Genomic DNA, 22,962 nt, shown 5'->3' with positions numbered 1-22,962 from the left:
TCAATATGCTCAAAATATGTTGTGATATCAGAATGATATCTTCCATTATGCCCCAAATGATTATAAACCAAAACTATGCCTCAAAAGGGCGTTTTGGTCATTTTAAAAGGTGAAAAGGATTAAAATGATAACCTGAGTTACAGGTTTGATTACATTAGTAAATATATTTAATTTACTAAGTTATAACAGTAGGGTATCAAATTTATGTGAAATTCATTATCTTTAACCTTACTATGCACCGTAGGGGCAGTTTGGTAATTTCACATGTGCCTAAAAGGTCAATTCTGGAAATTCTGAGTTCAAAACATTTGCCTACTGTTTAAAATATAAAAACTTGCTAATCACATCAGTAGGTTCAATCCCTTAGGCTTAATAAGGTTCTAATGCACCCTTATGTGTTAAAAATGCCTAAAAAGGCGATTTGGAGCCATTTCCAGGTTTTCTATAAAAAGCTGATATTTTTAATATTCCAGAAGGCTCAAAATAATTTATTTATCATAACAAATCAGTAGAAATTGGTTTGAGGTTAAAAGGATTTGTAAACTCAATTTATGGCTAAAAAGGGCAAAACCGGCATAAACCAAATTAATCTTAGAATACTAAGTTATGCTCAGCCTAAAAATAAATAAAAATCACCAAAAATCCCAAAATATTATTTTATAACAGTTGGTAAAAAGTTTGGTATAAAATTTGGGTTTTAATAGGTTATACGTAATTTACGCCCTTTAATTAGTAAAGAAGCTCTTAATTACGCTATTGAGCATAACTCTTAATCTAGACCTCAAACTGACTTCAAATTTTGGGTGCAAGTTTATAAATCAGTAGCTAAGGTGCCTACCCTTTTATATTTTCAAAAATCACGTTTTAAGGTCAAATGGGCATAATGGTCAACATATAAGCGATTAACGGAAACATGCACGTGAATAGGATATCCAATGAACCAAGTTGTATAATCTCAGAGAGTTATACTAACATGTAAATAGGTTCAAAAGAAGCTCTAAGGCAATCCTAATCTTGGCTTAAACGGGTCAGAACTGAAAGTCAAAGCAGAAGTCAAACTTTGCGACTTTCGGTTCCAAACCGAGCCTAAACTGAAAATTGTCGAGTTGAACATGTTGGAACATGTTCTTACTTTAATTACCCAAGTTATTTTAATGATCAAACAGATTGCATGTAACCTACATTGCTAATTATGCATTAATTCGCAAATAGTCATTTCTGTTGACTTTTTATAATGTACTTTGACTCGACAATTAGCATAGTTAGAGTGGGATTCTGGAAATACCCTTTTAAGGGTTTGTTACCCACATAATTACCTACTTAAAGGTATTTTTAATTCGGGATATTAGCGAGTAATTATGGACTAATCCCGAAGTCAAACCTTAATTACGATGGTTTGACTTTTAGCTAATTAACTAAGCTAAAAGTAATTAGAGGGGATTAAGGACACTTACAAGAGTCCTAAGAAGGATTATGGAGCCTAAGAAAACTTGGTGATGTCCAGAGAAGCTCCAAGAGGTCTTGAACAAGGGTGCCAAGTGAGCAAGTGAAAATGGTTACAACACAAGCTCCTTTTATAGTAAGCCAAGTGCCTTAGGATCTTGCCAAGTAACTCTAGGATAGTTAGGAGATGATCCCAGGTGCCCCTATAAGACTAAATACTGCCTAGCAAGCCCTTGGTTTCGAAAATTTACGTTTTAAGTCGGTTAACAGGTTGAACATGCAGCTGTCCAAAATCTGCTGCCAGCGACCTCCTTACGTGCCGTAAGCACATGGCCTTGCGGTCCGTATGCGTTTCTTACGGACCGTAAGCTTAAATCTTTACGGTCCGTAACCGACCTTGCTGAAAACCCCCAGGTACCCTCCTTACGGACCGTAAGCCATGACCCTTACGGTCCGTAACCGATGGTCAGAAGCCAAAAATGCTACAAACTTCAAAGTATTGACCATGCAATTGAGTAGTGTCGGATTCCTCATGCTTTTACTGCAATGTAGGGTCCATTAACTCAGACCTTGCATGCTTGCATGCCTTCTTTCATGCTCCCTTCTAAATTTTTGGATTCTTGTGGGATTTGAATGACGAAAATAACAAGAAGGTCTTGGATTCTTAATAGTTGGGCAAATTTTATTTAACCACTTTCAATTGCCTTTAAGCAAAGGTTAAAATCAGAATTTAATTTAGAGTTTTGAAGTAACACTCCCAATGATCCAATTTCCGTATAAAAGATGGAATTTCATTTATTTAGAACAATCCGGTTAGTATATAAGATGTTTCATCAAACAATTGATGGATCTTGGGATTTATAATTCGGGTCGCTCAGAGGTGCTTTAATAACATGTCGCCCTTGGGCCGTTCAGAGGTATTTTAATAACATGACGCCCTTTTTAAAAATCCTACCATACATCTCTTTATTTGATCCGGGTTCCTGACACGTCTGTCTCTCATGACACGTGTCTTTATTTCAATGGACAGGAATTTCCGAGGTGTTACATTAAGTTATTAATGCAAATTATGGTAGGCCCCTCTTTTGGAGGTGATGTTACCCTCGACTAAGTAGTCTGGGTCAGCAGGGATACAGTCCTAAATAGCCGGGTTATAGTATTAATAGTAGTTAACTTATGAGGGGGTCAAAGAGTTTGGATCCCCGCCATCTAATACCTTTGGGTATTGAAGGAGATCCTACTAAATTTGACCGAGGTCCCTTGCAGGACCTCTAAATGCTGAACAAGGGCAAGACCCTTACCAAACCGTTCCCTTAACCCCCGACCAGGTAGCCAATATACCTCCATATAGACCGTGGAGATATGAATGGTGAAAATCTTTTATTTTATATAGACAGTAAAATAATGCCAAGACACCACGGACAAACGATACGGAAGAATCACCTTCAACATAAGCAACTAGTTATTAAAGTCATTAATACAAAACCAAATAAAAAGTGAAAAAGATTAAAAATAAAAAGTATTATACTAAACACTTGTCTTCACCAAGTGATGTAAGAGACTTAGGCAAACATGGCCTTGATTGTCAAGAACTCTTACGATCAATCTTGGATCCCGAGACGACTCACACACTCTATGATGGACAATGGATGATAGTGGTGGATGATGGTGTTGTGATGGTGGTGGATGGTGGATGAAGTGTGAGAGAGGTGGTGTGCCAAGGGATGAGTTGCAATGAAACCAAGCACTCCTATTTATAGTCTGAACAGAAGCCTGGGCACGGCCCCGTGTCCGCTGGGCACGGCCCCGTGCCTATCTGACAATCTCTCTCCTCATTAATTGTAATTCGCAATTACAATTAATGCGCCTGCAGTACTTTCGCCACGCCCCCGTGTTCACTGGGCATGGCCCCGTGGTGGGCAATAGAAGCTTCTATAGGTTTGTCTTATCTGTTGCTTCTTGGGCACGGCCCCGTGCTCGCTGAGCACGGGGCGTGTTCAGTCTTCTGCCTTCTCTGTTTTGCTTGGGAGGATACTGTCGAGGGGTCGGGCAATCCACTTATGTTCCTTTTCTTGTATTTATGTTAGATTTAGCTGCCTTTTTGCTTCTTTTGTTAATTTGAGCTCATTTAATCCTGAAAATACAAAAGGAAGACAAAAACACTCTTTTTCCAACATTAGTACTTAAAAAGGGTTAGTTTTATGTCTCATTTGATGTAATTTATATGTTGCATTTTACACACATCAATTACCATAGTTCAACATCCACATCACATAGTTAAAAAAGAAAAACAAATGCAGAAAATAAAAAGAGTTAAAGGAAAGTAAATTGTTCAACACACGGCACGCAGGCCGGAAATTATTCAAGATAAAAGAGGGTTAACCTGTGGGATCTTCTACCAGCTGCTCCTGCCTCTACTCCACCCGTCTAGTCCATGTCCTCATCCTCATCATCACCTCCTCCTCCGTGCCCCGCCATGTACTCCCGGATGTTCCCGATGTCATCCTGAATGTCGGAGATGTTCCTCTCAATTGCTCCGACCCGGGTGTACGTGTTGTTGGCCAAGTTATAGGTGTTCCTGGTGCACATGAGGTTTTCCTGCAATAAATCATGAATACTTTGGAAGTTAGGAAAACGCCTCCTTGTGAGGAGGACTGCCCTGGATCACCATGGGGCTGGTGTTGGAAATGAGGAGGTGGTTGGAACTGTGGAGCGTGAAGGACAAGTGCTTCTTGCGGGTTCCATGCATGCCCTTGGACTCTTTGGAAGCTAACCGACCTGTCTTCGGCTTCATAGATCAAGTTCATGGAGCGGCAGATGTGTATGTCCACTCTTCCTGACCATGGGCTCCTTTCGAAAGATCGAGTCATGTTCACGAAGCGCTTAAAGAGATGGTATATCCACCCCCCGAAGAAGATAGGGGTTGGTGGAGTAGCAAGCCGGTTCCAATGCATGTTTCAGAGCAGGAGGTACGAAACATCTAGGTGTCTGCGGTTGTGGATGCAATAAAGGACCACTAGAACTCGTAACCCAACAACGCCAGCGCTATCGTGCCTTTGACTAAGAAAGTAACCGAGGACCCGATGAATGTAGCGGTAAAGAGGGTGCCTCAACCTAGTGCTCTTAGTGCTGCTCGGGTTGTAGTGCCCATCTCCTATTTTAGCCCAAGCGGCTTGGCGTTCGTCTTCTCCTAGTTCACGTAACCCTCCAGTGTTTTCTTCATTACCCGCATCTTCCTCCGCATACAACCCCACCATCGACCCAAACTGTGCCATCGAAATTGAGTACTTGGTTCCTCCACATTGGAATTCTACCCCATCATTATCAAATGGGTCGCACCTTGAATTGAACACAAATGTGCTATAAAATTCCAGAGTATATTCGGGGACTGAGCGAAGGCGAGTAGTAAGGGCGACTCTCAGCGGCCCGGTGACTAGGTTGTTGAAGCGGTCCCATTGGTTCACTAATCCCAAAAGATCCGTGCACACTTGTCTTGGGTATTCCTCCGGTCTGGTTCGAAGCACATCGTATCTTGCTCTAGCGTCGAGCTCACTTGCATTAAACCTTGTGAATTTCTTCGACATCTGAAGGAATATACCAAACGTTAGCACGAAACAGTGAAATTTTCGGAGAAAACTGAAAACAGTTAGCTGGACACGGCCCCGTTCTCAGCGGACACGACCCCGTGTCCAGGCGTCTGCTACTCAAAAATTCCATTTTTCGACCCGGTCCCGAAAACTTGAAAATTTCTGGTCCAGTAGGTGCGGTTTTCCGTGAAAATGAAACCCCAAGTGCCGTTTTTCTCAAAACAAACCGTTTACCCCTTCGATTTTATCTTTTTCAGTTCAAAAACAAGGGTTTGGGGTTTTTGTGAGAAATTGGGCAAATCTATGAACAATACAAGTGCATTTACTTCCTATAACACTAATCTAAACTAATGCTAACAGATTTATGCAAAAATTTGAGGTTCGATCCAGATGAAGTTTAAGAACCCTAGATTTTTCCCCAAATTTTTGATGTTTTAACTACATGCAAGTGCTTAATCTAACTACTAATGATGATAGAATCATACCTTGATGTTGTTAGAAGTAGAGGAGACGTCGAAATTTTGCCGAAAAATCGCCTAAACCAGAGAGTTTTCGGGGAAATGGGGTGTGTGGAATGAAGAAACTGTTTTTGAAAAAGGGGTTTTATCCCGACAGTCGCGCGGACACGGCCTCGTGTCCAGCGGACATGGCCTCGTGCCGAGCGAATTTAAATTTTTTTTAGTGCTCGTGTGAGTGCCCTGTTTTCCCAAAACTCGGTTAGAAGACTTACCGATTAAGATGTCATCCCGTTTGTTCGTAACTTACCAGGTATGATGTTGATGCTTTTACTCTTCAACCGTTTGAAGCGAGATTTCTTCCTCTTCATCCTCAATGAATCCTTGATAGAGCTTCAGCCGTTAGCCATTGACTTTGAATGGAATTCCATTCCGAGATTTAATTTCTACTGCACCGTGTGGGAAAATATGGGTGATAGAAAAAGGTCCTGACCACCTAGACTTTAATTTTCCAGAAAATAATCGAAGTCGTGAATTAAACAAAAGAACTTGATCTCCTACTCGAAATTCATTAGGTTTAATGTGTTTATCATGCAAATTTTTCATTCTTTCCTTATAAATTTCAGAGTTAGAGTATGCATAATTCCTTAATTCGTCTAATTCATTTAATTGACAAAATCGATTTTTACCGGCAAATTTTAAATCTAAGTTTACATTTTTAATTGCCCAGTAGGCCTTGTGAGCTATTTCTATTGGCAAATGACAACTTTTTCCATAGACGAGCTTATATGGGGTTGTACCTATTGTTGTTTTATAAGCAGTTCGAAAAGCCCATAAAGCATCATCTAATTTTTCGGCCCATTCCTTTTTATTTAACCCTACGGGTTTTTCAAGTATTCGTTTTGAACCTCTATTAGTCACTTCGGCTTGTCCATTTGTTTGAGGGTGATATGCTATTGAGACCCTGTGATAGACCCCATATCTTGTCAAAAATTTTTCAAGTTGATGGTTACAAAATGGGTACCTCTATCACTTATTAACGCTTTTGGTGTGCCAAAAAGAGAGAATAATTTTTTCAGAAATCTTACCACGACTCTTCCATCGTTTGTTGGAAGTGCCTCGGCCTCAGCCCATTTAGACAAGTAATCTACAGCCACAAGTATATATTTGTTTCCTTTTGACGGTGGGAAAGGTCCCATAAAGTCGAGTCCCCACACATCAAAAATTTCACAAACAAGAATGCCATTTTGTGGCATTTCGTTTTTGGAAGAAATATTACCTGATCTTTGGTAAGCGTCACATGTCTTAACAAGACTTTGGGCGTCTTTGTAAATGGTAGGCCAATAAAATCCTGAATCAAATACCTTTCGTGCGGTACTAGCGGCACCATGATGTCCTCCGTATGGACCTTCATGACAATGGCGGAGAATTCTTCTTGCTTCGCTACCATGTACGCACCGTCGGATGAGTTGGTCGGCACACATTTTGAAAAGATAAGGATCTTCCCAAAAGTAGTGCTTTACTTCAGCAAAGAATTTCTTTCTTTGGTGATGTGGCCATCCTTTGGCGACTATACCGCTAGCTAGGTAATTAGCATAGTCGGCATACCATGGCTCTTGTCTGTATTCCACTATTTCTAGGGACTCTGTTGGAAATTTTTCGTTGATTTGCTCGTCCTTGGTTGCCTCCAAAGCTGGGTCTTCCAAGCATGAAAGATGATCTGATGCGGTGTTTTTGGCTCCTCTTTTGTCCTTTGATTTCAATATCAAATTCTTGGAGGAGTAGAATCCACCGAATCAAACGTGGTTTAGCATCCTGTTTCTTGAAGAGATATCGAATAGCTGTATGATCTGTATAAACTATCGTTTTAGAAAGAACAAGATAAGAACAAAATTTATCAAAAGCAAATACCACAGCTAGTAACTCTTTTTCAGTTGTTGTGTAATTTTCATGTGCATCATTAAGTGTTTTACTAGCATAATAAATTGGGTGAAAATGCTTTTCTTTTCTTTGTCCCAAGACTGCTCCAACTGCAAAGTCACTTGCATCACACATGATTTCGAAAGGTAATTTCCAATCAGGCGCTATCATGATAGGTGCATTGACTAGCATTTCCTTGAGGGTTAGAAATGCTTGATTGCAATCCTTGTCAAACATGAAAGGGGCATCTTTTTCAAGTAATTTTGTTAGAGGTCTTGAAATTTTAGAAAAGTCTTTGATAAACCGTCTATAAAATCCGGCATGCCCTAAGAAACTTCTGATTGCCCTAACGGAGGATGGTGGTGGTAATCGATAAATAGTGTCTATTTTTGCTCGATCAACCTCCATTCCTTTGCTCGAGATTTTGCGACCGAGTACTATTCCCTCTATTACCATGAAATGGCATTTTTCCCAGTTAAGGGCGAGGTTAGTTTTCTTACATCGGGATAGCATTCGTTCAAGGTTATCGAGACATTGGTCGTATGAATCTCCAAAGATAGAAAAATCGTCCATGAAGACTTCCATTGTCTTTTCTATCATGTCATGGAAGATGGCCACCATGCAACGTTGGAAGGTTGTGGGGGCATTACATAGACCGAATGGCATGCGTCGATAAGCAAAAGTTCCATAGGGACATGTGAATGTTGTCTTTTCTTGGTCTTCGGGTGCTATCGGGATTTGAAAGTAACCTGAAAATGTAGGATCGGTTTTGCGACCTGAATGAGTCGTTCGGAAGAGCTCTCGTATGTTTCAGAGGCGGAATACTAAGAAACACACTAGAAAACAACTTGACTACACTTTAAACCTTTTTTCTATTGATATAACAGTGATTACAGTACAAAGAAATACCGGCAGCACCTCGGTATCAAATATCCGAATCGTTACAAATGAACTCGTTTGAGATCTATATATACTAGTACCTGATCGTTTGAAACATGTTTCAAACGGCCAGCCTTCAAACGATAAGCTTCTCAAACGGAACCCTCTCAAACGGACACGTCATCTTCAAATGGAACCCTTCACTTTCAAACGGCCAGCTATCATTTTCTTGATTTCTTGCTTGATCAGATCTGTAACGAACCCGAGACTCGACATAAGACGAAGACGACAGATGACTGCACCAACAGACTCCCCCTCAGATGTTGACGAGTCTTAAGTGTCGAGTCTTCAACGACTTCAGTCTTTATCAGTCCTCTGAGCTTCACTCTCTCTCTGTCTTCAGACTCCCCCTCTCAATTTGCTGGTATTTCTTTGTTCTTCAGCATCATCTTCAGGATCGTTGTCTGGCTTCTCAAAATTTGATTTCCAGAATCGAAACTTGGCTTTCTTCAACGGATATTGTAACCTGGCTTTCTATCTTTTAGATCCAAGATTGAAACCTGGCAATTCCTGCACATTCTTAACCCGGAAATAAATTTTCTAATTTTAACAATTTGCACCATTAACACTAACTCTCTTTCAAATCACACACACACGATGAACCATTAGTTGATAAAAAAAACATATTTTGACAATTAGAAGCACTCCCCCTCACAACAATGTCATCATGTTTAGCACTCGGAATTTTGATAATCAGCTTTCCAACATTAGTTTGTCGAAAATATTTTTGAATTTTTCAAAATTTATGCTAAAACACACAAAATCTTTTTGGATTTTTGAAATGAAAAGAAATGAAATGCAAAGAAGAAATATTTACAAACACTATTTTTGTGAGATCGTGTAAGAGGATCATATCAGTTTATGAGACATGTCACTAACACCATTAAGCTGATTTCATTTTAAGTTCTAAACAATTTACCTAGATTGTCAGTATATCAGTCCACTGAAATTTTCACACAAAGTTCAACTGATCCGAGATACGATATTAATGTTTTAAGAACTTAAACTTATCCGTTTGTCCCACTACTTGAATATACTCACGTATCCAGATCCCAATATTCAGTCTTACAGGTGAGTATACCACAGATGATATCTGTTCAGGGGTTAAATGCGAGGGCCGTGAGAGCTCAGGTCGATACTTCCGTATACGCAGAGAGATGACGGCTTCGACTTTTGGTGTGTCCCCTTTAGAGGATCTTTTAATTTCAACAGCAGCGACTATCAATTTTATTGTTTCATCAGCATGCTGAGGGTGAAGCTATGTTTCAAGCTTTTTGCAGAAAGCATTATCCGGGGACTAGGTCAGTACTTCCATACAGCAGAAGTCCCGGGATAATACCCCAGATATCACTGAGCATAAAGACCTAGTATCTCAGAATAAGGGACCTTTCAAACAAGATTTCAGGGGTTACCTATATATCCAAGTTTGTGTTAACCCACAGAACAAGCAAGTTTGAACTTTTAGATTTATATCTCGTCACAGTTTACTAAATGTGTAAAAACCTACTGACATATCCACAGTAAGACTGTTTATCACATATTATCTTTCCAATTCTTTAGCATGTTGTGACAGTCCACTGATGTATTATCATTTCCTCTTTTCACAACGACACTCATTTTTTAAATTTTATCATGTTTTTGGCTTTTTCAAATTTTCTAATGTTTTTGGATTTTCTGAAATTTTCTACTCCCCCTAAAATGCAAACACATTTCAAAGGAAATTTGAAAACTACTAGACTATTGACCCACTTGAAAACATAGAAATCAAAACAAACTGTACAGAAACTTGACAACTGGTATCGAATCACATCAAATCTCCATTCACTAGGCATAAACAATCTGAACTCCCCCTTTCAACAAACCATTTTCTCATTTAGATTTCAAAACACTTAAGTTTGTTTTAATCAAAATGATTTTTCCGGAAAATGAGTTTGTTTTTACCACTTTTAAGTTTACCACTTGTGAAGCATGGGGATATGGTTCATCATCTTGTTTATCAATCTCATATGAATAATAAATCAAGTACAACTTAATGTCCCTGATTTATCATTTGCAGTTCAGAATCACTGTACCACTTGTAAATGTAAATACTTCAAGGTATAACCACAAATACCACTTGTAGATCAAAAATACCACTTGTAGGTTTTACTGTAGGAATGAAACATCTACAGAAACCTCTTTACCACTTGTTAAATTATTCAGAAAGATGCCGATTCCTGCTTCTCAATTACCAACCTGGAAGCTCCGGCGTAGTCCTTCAACCTGTAAAATTCAAACACTATTCAACATCTTTCAAACAAGCTTTTCAAACACTAGAATGATGCCGATTCCTGATCCACAATATAAACTTGGGGTCTCCGGCGTAGTCCTAAGACTATCATGGGAAGCAAACATCCATCCAAGTCTTCTCAGACTTGATGGATTTCAAATCTTGAGCAGTAGGGTTGTATGTTGCCTTTTTAGTTGCATAAAAGTCTTTAACCCCCTTCGCTCTCCCACTCAACATTTTCCCAAAAATCTTTTTAACATTCCCGTTGAATGTTTTCTCGACATCAAAATCTTTTTTCTCAATGTAAAACTGATTTGAAATCTCAGTTTTTCCAATTTTCTTCTTAACTTCCTCAAATTTTAGTGACGGAAACTCTTCATCATTCACTAAAATTTTCTTCTCAACTTGTGGCTCTTCTGGCTTTGTGGAACCAGATTCATCGCCGACATTCACATCAACCTTTTTAACAACCCACACCTGGTTGTCTTTTTCTTTCTTTTTGTAAAAATTCTTTTCCGAACACTCACCAACCTCATATTTAGAATTTTCAAAACATTTAAGTCTATCGGTTGGTGGTTCAACATCAACAACTTTTTCTTTTAGTTTCTGAGAAACTCCCTGTTTTGTTTTTGCATTTGCAGAACAGTTCCATGCAATATGACCAGTTTCATTGCATCTGTAACAGGTACGAGTTTCTCTCGGATGAAATACTCCAGTACCATTCCTTCTCCTCTCAGCAAGAAACTCTTGATTCGATTGTTTCCAGAATGGTTTCTGTTGTTCATCTTCCGAGCTTCCACCTGACACAAATTCTGTTTTTGTTTTAGAATTATTCTCATTTTTATACTTTTCTGGTGGAACAAAACCAAGTCCTTTCTTTTTGTAGGTACGATTTTGGTTTGGTTTCTTTTGAAAACCCGAACCAGAATTGTAACCCTTTTTCTTGTTTAACCGTTGTTGAACTCTTGAAGTATACTTTTTAGATTTTTCAAACTTTTTCAAAACTTTTAATTCAGGAATATTAATCTCTATTAGTTTGAAAGTTTTGTTAATCAATTATGTTTTAATACTCATAATAGGAAACTCTTTGTTGTAATATAGTTTGTCAGAACCATTCAAAGTATAGACGACTTCGAATGTCTCATCATTCAAATCTGCCTTTGATAACAAAAATTCTTTACTGTAAGACCGTTTAACCGACGACTTTTCACTGTTGACTGACGAATTTGACCCTCCAGACCCAGACTTTGACTCGGACTCCTCATCAGTATCCAACACCTGATCGACCACCTTTTTAATTAACTCGGACTCATGATCAGTATCGGACAAGGTGAACGTGACATCAATGTTATCTGGTAAGACGTCAGTTGTGTCGGTTTTAAGCTTTATATTGACTGCTTTTGCAAGTTGTTCTTCATTTGGTTTTCTAGGAGAATATCCGTCCCAAATTGGAGGCGGACACTTGTTATAGCTAACAGTCGATTTCTTACCACAATCTTTCTTCTTCTTTTGCTTCTCATCTTGAAAAGCTTCCATACCTGCAACAGTTGGGTAAATACGATCAATGAGTCAGAACTAGAATAACTTTGCAGTAATCGTCTAATTCTCTCATTCTCAATCTTTTCCGTTTCCAACTCTTGCTTCCATTTGGCACTTTCTTCGATGTAGAAGTTTATCGCCTTCTGCTTTGACATCATGACCGCATTCATCATCATCAGTGCCTGTTCTCGTTCTGAGTTTGTCTTTTGAAGACCAGTTACTGTTTTGTTCAAGACATCGTACGATTCTTTCACATAGTTGAGGTTAAACAGTAACTGCTTCTTCTTCTTCTTCTCGTACTCAGCTATAATGTTGTCTTTTGCTGCACATTCCTTACAAGCCTCCAAACACTTCTCGCAAGGCTTGACAACTTCAACAATCTTCTCAACCTCGATTGTTTTCACAACTTCAATCACCTTTTCAGCTTCACTCACCTTTTCTTCATCTTTCACAACTTCGGTAATCTTCTCAGCAGCGCTTTTAACATTTTGAACATCACCATCAGATTTCTTTTGTTGTTCTTTAGCAGCTCTTTTCTCTTTCAGTTTCTCCAAGCGTTCTGCAAAATAGAAATGAAAACTTTCAGGAGAAAGATGAGATTTTGCAATATTAATATGTTTCTCTTCTTCATCATCACTGCTACTGTGATCTGGTGATTGATCAAATTGAACCGATTTTTCAGAATCAGCATCTGATACACCAGAATCAGACGGTGTTTTGTCAAATACAACTGCTTTTTCTGAAACAACCTCATTCTATACACTCTCATCAGAACTTGATAAACTCTCATCTGAACCTTCTGAAATTTCTCCAGATCTTTCTGAAAGTTCATCTGTACTTTCTGAATTTTCATCAGACGCAACAGACTTTTCATCCTCACTAGACACATTCATCCCAATAGATTTCATCCAGGTAGCAAACAAATCTGGCTCTTTGACAATCTTGACAATGAATGCTTTGAATTCTCCTTTTTCATCAACGAACATATGCCAACTAAAACCTTCTGGTAGTTTCTCATCATCTTGATCGATTATGCGTGCTGCTGCTTTATCATCAGATGATATGTAATCTCTCCAGCTGAAATCTACCAAACATGCTCTCTTAGGATCTTCAATCTTCCTCCCATGAGCCGTCTGTGGTTCTTGAGATTGACCAACTTGTTGATAGATAGCTTTGCGGTAGCAATCATCTTTCCCGAATGGATTCTGTGCACCACTAGCTTCTCTTCCTTTGCATTCCCGTTTGAAATGGCCTTTCTCCCTGCACCGAAAACAAGTAACTTTAGATTTATCAAAACCTAAAGTAGATACATGAGCATCAAGAAAGTCATTTCTCCCGGTGATGGTTTTGAACTTCTCAGCACGTCGAAGAACACTTGCAAGACACCATTTGATATCCATGAGTTCCATCTCTTCGGCGTCTATTTGATCGTAATCCTCTTTGGTAAGCATAGGATTTCCAATCCGACCAGCAACCAGACCTTCATAGGATATCAGAACAGAACCCAGAAGTGCCATATGGTCTTTTGCAGTGTCTTCAGAGAAGCTTTGACCTTCGGGAAGATTGAGGGCTATATTGCATTGAATCACATATCCATTTCCTGTTTTTGTACTCTGAGACTGAAAACTTGTGTTTGTCTCTTTAGGATTTACACTCGGAAATGATGAAAACCCGCTGCTACTAATGTTTGAACCCTGATCAGCTTTGTCAGATGAATCACCAGCACTGAATGCTGTCTGAATTTTTGGACTTCTTTCAGATTCTGAAACTGGAGTGCTACCTTTGTAGTACATCTTCACATCTTGTTGACCACTCGGACTATTCATCCTGATGATCTTTTGCTGTTCCAGATTCTGAGCCTCTAATTTTTCGATAAACTGTCCAATTGTCAGTCCGTCATAAACACCAGTATTCTTTAGAATCATCAAATACGTTCCCCATTCTTTCTGTGGAACGCGTCAGCCAGTTTGTCTACCCACTCATCTCTATCTTTCTTTATACTAAGCATCGACATGGATCGTACTAAATGACAATATCGTTCAATAAGCTGCTTTGTGTCTTCTCCGGGTAAACTACTAAAAAGATCAAATTCTTTCTTTAATAATGCTTTCTTGCTCTTGATCATGTTTTCGCTGCCTTCAAACTTAATACGAAGAGCATCCCAAATAGACTTTGAAGTTTTATCATGCTGAAGCACTATGAAGATGTCTTCTTTGATGGCTTGTTAAAGCAAACTGATCATCATCTTTTCAGCCCGATACATAACACGCTCTTGATCCGTGAATTCTGATAATTCCTTTTCAACATGCATATCAGTACACGGTAACACATATTTCTTAAATATGCACTCCCATGATCTTAGATGGTTGGCTTGAACCCAGTTTTCAAAGCGATCTTTCCATCCATGATATTCTTCGATACTCATCAATTTAGGTGGTTTTTGGGTAGTTCCTGTCTCGTTATCTAAATTCATAGCTTGAACAACTGCAGCTGGACTTGACGGTGTTGCAAATGCATTGTAGAACTCGGTACTCATATTTCAAATACTAAACAGCTTTCAAACGGACAACACAGTTTCAAACGGTGGACTTTCAAACGACAGGATCTATCTTCAAACGGAAGTGATATGGTTCAAACGACAGGATCACTTTTCAAACGGAAGTGTGATTTCAAACGACAGGATCTGATGTCAAACGATAGATTCAAACGGAAGGTATTGTTCAAACGATTGAATCCAATTTCAAACGATGGGATCCTGATTCAAACGATTGTTTCAAACGATAGACCTTGTTTCAAACGAAAGAAGCTGATTTTTCAAACGGAAGGTCTATGACGTCATCATTTTGTCGAACAATTTCAAACGGACAGGCAAATTTCTATCTGTTTTACTTCGATTCTCAGTCTGAAACTTTTAAGGCTTTGTCAGTTATCAATTCCGAGCATAATGTGAAGATTTGAGCTGATTTTGACCGTAAAAAGTATCGGTTTTGAACAGAAAGTGTAGAAAATCAGATTTCCAAGCTGAATATGGCAAGAACTCCTCGTCCTGAGCTCTGATACCAATTGTAGGATCGGTTTTGCGACCTGAATGAGTCGTTCGGAAGAGCTCTCGTATGTTTCAGAGGCGGAATACTAAGAAACACACTAGAAAACAGCTTGACTACACTTTAAACCTTTTTTCTATTGATATAACAGTGATTACAGTACAAAGAAATACCGGCAGCACCTCGGTATCAAATATCCGAATCGTTACAAATGAACTCGTTTGAGATCTATATATACTAGTACCTGACCGTTTGAAACATGCTTCAAACGGCCAGCCTTCAAACGATAAGCTTCTCAAACGGAACCCTCTCAAACGGACACGTCATCTTCAAACGGAACCCTTCACTTTCAAACGGCCAGCTATCATTTTCTTGATTTCTTGCTTGATCAGATCTGTAACGAACCCGAGACTCGACATAAGACGAAGACGACAGATGACTGCACCAACAGAAAAACCATCCAAGAAACAATAAAATTTATGACCGGATAATCTTTCTAACATTTGGTCAATAAAGGGCAAAGGAAAGTGATCTTTCCTTGTTGCTTCATTTAACCTTCTATAATCAATACATACCCTCCATCCGGTGACGGTTCTTGTTGGTATTTCGTTAGTTATTACCGTCATACCTCCTTTCTTTGGAACTACTTGGACGGGACTTACCCACAGACTATCAGAGATAGGGTAAATAAGTCCGGCGTCAAGTAATTTGATGACCTCGTTTTTAACCACTTCTTGGACATTTGGATTTACTCTACGTTGTGGTTGTATTACCGATTTGTAGTCATCATTCATTAAAATTTTGTGCGTGCACATGGAAGGACTTATTCCTTTAATATCTACAAGCTTCCAAGCGATCACATTTTTATGTTTTTTCAAAAGTTTAAATAATTTTTCTTTTTCTACACTAGTTAATTTAGATGAAATAATTACAGGTGATTTACCATCTTTATCTCGAAAAGCATATTCCAAACCTTTCGGAAGTTCTTTGAGCTCAAGAGGTGGGTCTTTAGGAGACTCCTTATTTGGTTGCTCATTTTGATCAAGAACTTTAAATATTTGCTCTATGGCGACCTCTTCTTCAACAAAGTGGTCAATCTTTTCACTTGTATCGGGTGGTTCATCTTCATCTTCAATTAGGGGGTCATTATTGCCAAAAGGATATTTCATTGAACGCTCAAGATCTATGCTCCTTTTGAATGCCCCTAATTGAAGAGATAGATTGTTGTACTTCCGGTTTTTCAAAGCTTCATGGGTTTTTACAAAAGGTCGTCCCAACACTAGAGGAGCGTCATCAAGGATGACAAAGTCTGTTGGGATCACCAATTGATTTGTTTGAACCAAAACATCCTCAACTACACCCATTGATTTTATTACTTTCCGATTGGATAGAAAAATGGGTATTTGAAGTGGAGAAAAATCACTAATACTTAATTTTTCGAAAAGGTAATTAGGCATTATGTTAACACAAAGATCTTTATCAATCGTGACATTACTAATAAAGGAATTTTGAAAAAAACATGGAACCGGTGTAATGTTGATTTCAAATGGATCCTCTTTTATTAGCGAAGTTTGATCGTTAGTTAACTTAATACTTACCGTTTCGTCAATTTTAGTGTCAGTGTTTAACTCTTTTAAAAACTTAGCATGAGTGGGTACTAAACAATGATTTTCAAAAGAAGGTGACAATAGATTAATTTCTTCAAAATTAGACTCTTCTTGAATTTTAATGTTATCGGACTCACCTCTTTTGTTGTTTAACTCATGTGTCGGTTTTTCACTTATTTGTTCTTCCATTTTTACCTCTTCAACTATCTCTTCTTTACTACAAGTTAGTTCCTCTGTTGCTCGGGACTCCTCTTCCCTTGCGCGATATTCTTTTATATAGCGCTCGATAGTTTTAAGGTGTTCTAATATCCTATCGGTTACTTCGGTGATAGAATAAGGATCGGGATTTTCAAAGCTTGAATCCGGATGTTCGATCCTTGGTTCCTCATAGTACTCATATGAAGTAGATGGTTCATACCATTGTTCTTCATTGTAAGTATATGATGGAAAAGGGTCATAATTTTGTTCTCCATAATACTCATATGAGGTGGGTTGTTCACGCCATGGTTCCTCATAATAAGCATATGAAGGTGGTGGCTCATATCTTGGTTCCTCAAAGTATGAGTATGAAGGCTCATACCTTGGTTCATCAAAATATGAGTATGAGGGAGAAGGTTCATACCTTTGGTCTTCATAGGATGTGTATGAAGTCGATGGCTCGTACCTGGGCTCCTCATGGTAGGTGTATGAAGTGGATGGTTGAAATGAGTCATAATATTGTACCGGGTGCGGGTTACCACAATTATTGCAATAGTCATCCCTATAATCATCCTCCTCATAGGTGTAGTTGTAGCCTCCTGAGTATTGATCCATAAGAATCACTCAACAGACCACAACAGAGTCTCGAGACCAGAAAACAAAAATAAAAACGAAAACAGAGGCTGGACACGGCCCCGTGTTCAGTGGACACGGCCCCGTGTTCAGTGGACACGGACCGTGTCCAGGGTCTGTATCTGGGCGTTTGAATTAAAGGTTACTGGTTTTGTTGAGCACGGGGGCGTGTTCAGTGAGCACGACCCCGTGTTCAGACTCTGTATCTGGGTGTTTTATGAAAAATATGCAGCACGACCCCGTGTTCAGTGAACACGGCCCTGTGTTCAGGCTACTGTTAATGCAAACTAAACCAAAATGCAGAAAAATATGCGCGTGTTTTGAAAAAGTTTTGTAAAACTGATTAGGCTGTCGATTTTAAGCTTTCTTAAAATCCTTGTGTCCCCAGAAATGGCGCCAAAAACTTGATGTGCGTTAGGTGTAAGAGATTTTTAATGTATATTTTAAGCCCTTTTACAATTTTTAGCCAAGTTTTAGGTAGGATCGGTTTCACGACCTAAATGAGTTGTTCGGAAGAGCTCTAATCCGTTTCAGAGGCGGAAACTAAGAAACGAACTTGTAAACAGCTAGAAAATCACTATAATCCTCTTTTCATTCAAAAAACAATTGTCTACAACGAGAGGAAATACCGGCAGCACCTCGGTATCGAATTACACAATCGTTACAAATGTCAACTGTTTGACAGCTATATATAGGTGATGCATGACCGTTTGAACATGCTCAAACGGTCAGCATTACACTCAAACGAAGTGCCTCAAACGGCCACCCTCAAACGACCAAGACTCTTCAAACGGTAGTCCTTCAAACGGACATGTCTTCAAACGGCCAATCTTAATTCAAACGGCCAGGCTTCAAATCTTGATTCCCGATGTCATGTTTGATCAAATCCACTCTGAGACTGAGACTCGATATCAGACGAAGACGACAGATGACTGCACCAACAGACTCCCCCTCAGATGTTGACGAGTCTGAAGTGTCGAGTCTTCACAATCTTCAGTCTTGATCTGTCTCTGAGCTTCACTCTCAGTCTATTCTTGCAGATTTTCAGACTCCCCCTTGCGATATGCTGGCATTTCTTCAAATCATCAGCATCATCAGCTTTAGGATCGTTGTCTGGCTTTCCGACTAGCAACTTTTCATCCTATCCTGCAAAAACTCTACCTCAAAGTAAACTTTTTTACATTTATCTCAATCATAAACACTCACACTAAATCAGACTTTCTTTCAAAACAATTACAGATCTTCCATCCTGATGAACCATTTTTGGGTTAAATTATGAAAACATTAAATTCCAAACAAACACTCCCCCTCAAATATTGCTCATCATGTTTAGCACTCAGAATTTTGAAAATCTGCTTTTCAATATCAGTTGTCGAAAATCTTTTTGAATTTTCAAAATTTTATGCTAAAACTCACCAAAAGTCTTTTTGAATTTTTGAATAGAAGTAAAAACAGAAACAAAATATTTACAGACACTATTTTTGTGAGTTCGTGGAAGAGGATCATATCAGATTTTGAGACATATCACAAACACCGTTAAGCTTGATTACATTTTAAGTTCTAAACAATTTACCTAGATTGTCAGTATGTTTGTCCTCTTAAATTTTCACATAGATTTCAATCGATTCGAGATACGATATTAGTGTTTTAAAGACTTGAAATTAATTGTGTATCACTCCACTTGAATATACTCCCGTGTCCAGATCCCAAATATTCAGTCTTACAAGTGAGTATACCACAGCTGATATCTGTAAAGGGGTTATGTGCGAGGGCCGTGAGAGCTCAGGTCGATACTTCCGTATACGCAGAGAGATGACGGCTTCGACTTTTGGTGGGTCCCCTTTAGAGGATCTTTTGTTACAACAGCAGCAACTATCAATTTTATTGTTTCATCAGCTTGCTGAGGGCGAGCTTATATTTCAAAGCTTTTTGCAGAAAGCATTATCCGGGGACTAGGTCAGTATTTCCATACAGCAGAAGTCCCGGGATAATACCCCAGATATCACTGAGTATAAAAACCTAGTATCTCAGAATACGGGACCTTTCAAACAAGATTTCGGGGGTTACCCATATATTCAAGAATAGTTACCCACGAATCAAGCAAGTTTGAATTAGGTTTATATCTCGTTTCAATTTACTAAATGTGCGAAAACCTACTGACACATCCACAGTAAGATTGTTTATCACATTTTTGACTATACATTTCTTTAGCGTGTCGTGATAGTCCACTGATGTACTATCATTTCCTCTTTTATGCAACGAAAACTCATTTTTCAGTTTTATCATGTTTTTGTCTTATTCAAATTTTCTGATGTTTTTAGATTTTCTGAAATTCTTACTCCCCCTAAAATTCAAATACATCTAATGAAAATTGAAAACAAATTGTACAGAACATGACAACTGATATCGAATCACTTCAATTCGCTATTCGCTTGGCATAAACAATCAGAACTCCCCCTCACAACAAACTATTTTCCCATTTAGATTTCAAAACACTTAAGTTTGATTTAATCAAAATGGTTTTTCCAGAAAATAAGTTTGATTGATTTTATCACTTGTAGATTTATCGATAACAAGTTCGGGGTTGTGGTTCATCATATTGTCTTACCAATCTTGTGAATGATAATTAAATCAAGTTCAATTTAATGACCTTGATTCAACCATTTGTAAGATCAACCTAGTTCAAATTCTGAATCACTTATAACAATCACAAACAAACAACTCAAACCTGTTTTTCAACCAATTACCATTTGTTGGTTGAATTCTCAAGGTGCCGATTCCTATTCCTCGCTTATAAACCTGGGAGTTCCGGCAAGTCCTGCAATTTCTCAAACACAGATTTAGAAGGATGCCGATTCATGATCCACGATACCATCTTGGGATCTCCGGCAAGTCAGGTTTTTATTCTTTGAAAAATATATCCACCCAAGCCTGACCTTCCTTGGGTGTAACATCATCTTTTTCATCTTTTCTTTCAACAGACTTGTAAACACGTCCTTTGGAAGCATAAAAATCTTCGATACTTTTGGCCTTACCGTTGACCATTTGTCCAAAGATACGTTTCACATTTCCATTGAAAGTCTTTTCAACATCAAATTTTTTCTTGTCAGAATAAAATTGATTTGAAATTTCAACTTTTCCAACTTTCTTCATAAAATTTTCAGCACACAACGTTGGAAAATTTTCATCGTTCATGGTTGGAACTTTCCTTTCAATCTTTTTCTCAACACATGGCTCCTCTGATTTTATGGAATCAGATTCATCACCAGAACTATTACCTGAACCTTTCACAACCCATTTTTGATTTGGCATATTATCTTTCCTTTTTGAAGCACTCTTTGAACATTCTCCTTTCTCAAAAGTTGAATTTTCAAAGCCAGTAAACTTCCGGGTTGACAGTTCAGTCTTTTCAACTACTTTCTCTTTCATTTTTCCAGAAACTTCCTGTTTTGGCTTGAATGTCTTTGGACAATCCTTCGCCACATGACCAGCAATTTTGCATTGATAACAAGTTCTCTTTTCAATTTTCTTCGGAACTTCATTCTTCTTTAGTTCTTCTTGCTTCTTGGCAAGGAATTCCTGATTCGTCTGTTTTCTAAATGATTGTTCTTTTTCAGCTTCTGACGTTTTCCCTGAAACAAACATAGTTTTTGATTTATACATTTTTTCATTTTTATAGTTTTTCGGTGGAACAAAACCAAGACCTTTCTTTTTGAAATTACGATTATGGTTTGATTTCTTTTGGAAATTATAACCACAATTGTAACCCATTTTCTTGTTAATTCTTTGTTGAACTCTTGAAGTGTATTGTTTAGGTTTTCCGGAAAGATTTAAAACTTTTATTTCAGAAATATTAATTTCTGTTATTTTGAAAACCTTTTGAATCATTTCAAATCTGACACTTCTTATTGGAAAACTCTCGTCAGAATATAATTTGTCAGAACCTTTCAAAGTATATGCCACTTTGACTGATTCATCATTCAAATTAGATTTCGAAAGTAAAAATTCTTTATCATAAACCCGTTTGTCCATATTGAATGTCGGCTTTGACTCATTTGACCCAGACTTTGACTCGGGTTTGGACTCCGGTTTTAACACTTCACTGTCATCTTTTTCTAACACCTGATCGATTACACTTTTTATCAACTTTGACTCATGATCAGTGTCGGATGACGTATACGTAACATTGATACTATCTGTCAAGTTATCCGACGGCCAAGACTCCCATTGCAAATTAATTGCTTTATTGACTCTTTCAGAATTTGGATTTCGAGGCATAAATCCATATTCGACCGGGGGCGGACATCTATTATAGACCACACTTGATTTCTTACCAGAAGATTTCACTTTTCCTTCATCTTCAGTCACATCTTTCTCTTCTTCAGACATTTTCATTTCTTCAAACGTCTTCAAATTCTCCACTACGGGATAAATCCTGTCAACAACAAAAGAAGAACATGAGTAACTGTTTATCAACTTTTTAACTTTCTCAGTCTCTATCTTCTGTGTTGCCAGCTCCAATTCTAAATCAGCACATTTTTTGATATGAAAGTTAGCATCATCCAGCTGTCTAAGATATGCTACTTTCAAAGTATTCGTCGCCATTGCTTGTTCACCACTCGAATCAGTATATTTGTTGATTTCTCTGTTCATTATGTCATACGATTCTTTCAACTTGTGAATATTGTGCAACAACTCATTATTTTGTTTGATTAATGAATCACAGTTCATGCACTTTTCAGAAACTTCAACTCGTTCTGCCTCAATTTTCACTTCATATTCTGGAACTTCTTTGACACTTCTGCTTGCTTGTAAAAACTCAGCTCTTCTTCTTTTCTCAGCTTTCACTTCGGTCTTCAATCTCTCTTCCTCTTCTTCCTCTTCTTTGTTCTTCCTTTATCTTCCTTCAGCAGCTTCCATGACTTTTCTGCACCTTTCTGCACATTTCAAATCATAAGCATTAGCAAAGAAAGCATGAGAAGTGTTTTTGGACATCTCTTTGGTCATGAGATCTTTATCTGGACAAAAATCATCCCAAGTAAAACCTTCAGCCAACTTTTCATCATCTTGTTCAACCAAACACGCTTTGCTGTCTTTCGGAAGATACTTTTCCCAGGTAAAATTATCATATTTTCCCTGACTAACAACACATGCCTTTCTATCAACCACATCTCTCCCATTAGCTGTTTGTGCCTGTTGCTGTGCTAGTGGTGTGATTTGATGATAGATGGCTTTCTTGTGATAGTCGTTATTTCCAAAAGGGTTCTGGGCTCCGGTAGCTTCACGGTTTTTGCACTCCCTCTTGAAATGCCCCTTCTCCCTGCAACG

This window comes from Helianthus annuus, chromosome 6, assembly GCF_002127325.2.
Source record: "Helianthus annuus cultivar XRQ/B chromosome 6, HanXRQr2.0-SUNRISE, whole genome shotgun sequence".
NCBI classification, from domain to species: Eukaryota; Viridiplantae; Streptophyta; class Magnoliopsida; order Asterales; family Asteraceae; genus Helianthus; species Helianthus annuus.
Note: the sequence above shows the minus strand (reverse complement) of the source record.